At 42.5% G+C, this 3,645-nt stretch overlaps 1 protein-coding gene across 8 annotated transcripts in view; it reads right to left on the reverse strand.

The window, feature by feature from the left end:
- Window positions 1–3,645, reverse strand: part of LOC109475829 (collagen alpha-1(I) chain-like) — a 48,367-nt gene that overhangs the window by 23,545 nt on the left and 21,177 nt on the right. The window lies entirely within an intron of this gene.

Below are 3,645 nucleotides of genomic sequence, written 5' to 3' on the forward strand. Positions count from 1 at the left end.
CAAATATTATAATCAAAGCAATGATAGAAGCGGTCGCAAATGTCTTCTTTGACAAGTTCAGAGTCAGTGTAAGCTCTGGGGCGTCCAGATGTTTGAACCAGACGACGTCCGTCTGTCAATACGGGTTCTTTTCTAGACGGAGGTTTGTGTGGGGAAGTCCGGCCTAAAGCCACGGCGACAGGCGAGTTCAAAGCCGGGCAGGCGGCCTTTTAACTGTCTCCCACACCTGTGTTTATCACTACAATCTGAGGAATCTCAGCCCTGGCTGGCACTCAACTACCTATGACGGGCTTAGCGTAGCGCCAACAAACGCAGCTTTTGTTGGGGGAAACGGGCAGGGTCAGATCTCAAGAGGGTCTGCGGATTATGGACAATGTGTAGACAAGACTGAGAGAAGGGCACGGGGGTTCGTTAAATTTTAACAGTTATGGTATTCCAAAACAAGATTAAACGCAATGTCCAGCTCTAAACCCAAAGAAACCATAACTCTTCTCCATTCGTCATTCTTCAAGAAAATCTCGCCATATTCCCTAGTTACTAATCGTTCATGACTAGGTTTCCTAACGTTTAACTAGGTCAAAGAGATACCCATTCGATGTCGGTGATCGTTTAACACAAAACAATCCGTCGAAAGGTCCTTTTATTTCACATTTCAAATTACAGTAAGCTGCTACTCGTTCTTTTGTGCTGCCCGATATTTCAGGTGATCGTGTGCCGACCCCACCCTCTTGAGTTTAACCTTGGTCTGCTCCGATACAAAGGGGACGACATCGTGTATAATTTACTATAAACAAATAAAGTCTGGACCAGGGAGGCAAGACAAAACCCCGGCTGAAAGTCGAACGGACCTGGTGTTGTGCTCCTAAAGACAGCTGGCCAGTTATACGTTTTAACGAAAATACACTTTGGTACGTTAGAACGTGATTTAAATACAGGGCTCCAAATACCACAAGCATCTGCATATGCAGGTTAGTGTAAGAACGGCTGTACAGGAATTTCTGATGCTTACTTGTATGTGATAATCCCCAAACACTAGTAGGGAGAGCTGCCTCTGGCAAAGAACGTCAAAATTTAAAGTGGAGCTACTCAGAACATTTTTTTTCGAACAGTCCAGTTTTTTGACGAATTGAAATGGTAATGGGAACTGCAGTTCAGGTATTTAGAAAAAAAAAGTATATCGAGCCCTGATAATAGTGATATACAAATATACGGAATAACGAAAGCTATGGAAGCTATCTGTCTAAGGAAGGTGGTGGAAGATGAGGGTTGGGCTCCACCTAGCCTTCCAGTACTGTGCCTAGCCCCCTACCTTTACCTCTACCTTATATAGAAGCTATGACAAGAAAAGGGGAGTGGTTTTTACCCGGGGTCCGGGTGGTCCACGGCTACCGGGAAGTCCAGGTGGTCCAGATTCGCCCTAGAAGTAAAGGAAAAGATCTAGTCAGACTAACGGATGTGGATGAACAACATTTACTACGATTTCTTAGCACATAGTCGCCATCTTTTCATACTTGAAGCGTTTGAAATAGCCCCGAAAACAGGCTACGTGAGGAGTCCTTTTTGGTACCACCAATAGATAGCCAGAACCAGCCCATGATATGAAACAAGCAACCGTTTTTCGTCAGTGACATCACATTTGTGCCTCACAGGTATCAGTATGCTTCATATGGGATAGGATTGATTCAACTTACTTCATCAAACCACCCATCGAAAAACAGATCTGTACCTTTATTTCAACAATAACTGAAAAGCGAGAAGTTGAATTTATATAACGATAGTTAGCTAATTTTGCATCTGTTAACCGTGTCAATTTACATTGTTTTGTTGTGACCTGTACTTAGCCAAGTGTGGCAGAAATGTGCAATAAAGGTCTTCATTAAAAAAAACAGACAATTGACTTCTTAAGTCCAGCCATGAAATCGCTTCAGTGCCCTTATTAAACAGAAAGACGATTGGTCGTACCTGGGGTCCAGCGGGGCCAGCTGGTCCCTGCAACTGTGGGGGAAAAAGAAACACGACATACCGTAAGTTCAGTTATTTTTTATCACTCAGGTTCGAGGTAGAAGGTGGAAATTAGGTTATAATTATGGACGTTTATTGAAATGATTTTGAAGTAGAGTACGTTTCTAACGCATTTCGTTAAAATAAAGCTGCGAGGAAGATCATTGTGGAGAAGAGAGAACTTCATTTCAAACATGGTTGCAAATCGTTATCACGCAGCAAGCAAGTAATATATAAACAGACCTTTTGAATACTAAAATGAGAATCACATAGATCTAGACAGGAAAGCGTTATCGCATTTTTGTGTACGAGAACAAGTACATTTTTTTGCTTGATTTAAGTGCATGTGAAGTTCAAAGATAAGATGGACGATGATGACATAAAATGATAAATGATACTTACGCCAGCATATCCCTCACCGTCGATCAGTGCATTACCGGGCTCTCCCTTGGGTCCCTACAAGTGACAGAGTAGTAGTGTTAGCCCAACACAACGACTTTATCTCGGGTGGACCTTTTTAAGCAAGTATTAATTTGTCAGCTCTTTCTCACAAAAGACTATACTCAAATATATATTTCCTTCGGAGTTTTGCTTTTCGATTATTTTACCCTTACAGACCAGTCTGGAATGATATTCAAACAGTCTGGGATTTGCATATTCATGCTAATATTTTTAGTATGGAACTGCTTCTTTACAGTACTTTGTGTGATATCAATTATGGAATATACGTGTTGATGGCCTAATTTGCAGTTTTAAGTACGTTGTCTTGAAAAGAAAACAAAACACACTTACGCCTGGGAATTTCACTGTTTGGGGGAAAAGAAAAGAAAACAGTCATTAGCAATGAACAAACGTTTTAAATTTTGTCACAAACAGAAGAGTAAACAGTCAAATAAGTCAAATCCTAGCTATCATACTGGTCAGGTCTTGAAACGTCAGTTTGGGGGGTTAAGAAATCGCTGAATGCGGCGGTTAACGCTTGTTAGTCCGGCAAGTCAGGTCCGTCGCACCCCCTTACCAAGTTCAAAAAATGGCGCAGGCAAGATATTCCTATTTACCCCAGTTCGTAGGGAAAGCTTTTCTTTAATTCCGTAGTTAATTCGAAGCGCGATTACAAACAAATCAATTGTTTAAGCCTTAAGCATACGTTAAGATTCGTTTTTTTTTCTTTCGCGTGCCTTTAGGCATGTTTAAGGCGTCCTTTAAGATAGAATTTAGGATGTCGTCACATTTTGCGTCATTGGCTTCCTGAAGTAAGCGTCATGCGTGCTACTGCATGCTGAATGAAGCTAGCGCCAAGCGTTGACTGAAATGCAGCAGCGCCAATGCGGTGTCGGGACGGCCCCCATGCAGACCCTCCTGGTGTACCTACCTATTATGTCACCGTCTGTGCAGACGGGGCAGCACTCATTCAGGGGGGTCTCCCATGATTTACAGTTGGGGTTCATTATCTGTTGGTCGCAGACTATCTGACTGCAGATGATATTTCCTCTATCGCAGACGCATGTTGTGCACCTGTCCGCTTTCCAGATGTCGTTGTTGAAATGCGTGACTTTGTTCTCGTCCTCACATTGTAATTTGAAGGCCGTTATGTCTGCAGAGGAAAGCAAAGCAACAAGGCATAAGCAAGTTAGAGAGAGCTGG

Source organism: Branchiostoma belcheri, unplaced genomic scaffold, assembly GCF_001625305.1.
Source record: "Branchiostoma belcheri isolate BF01 breed outbred unplaced genomic scaffold, Haploidv18h27 scaffold35, whole genome shotgun sequence".
Classification (NCBI taxonomy): domain Eukaryota; kingdom Metazoa; phylum Chordata; class Leptocardii; order Amphioxiformes; family Branchiostomatidae; genus Branchiostoma; species Branchiostoma belcheri.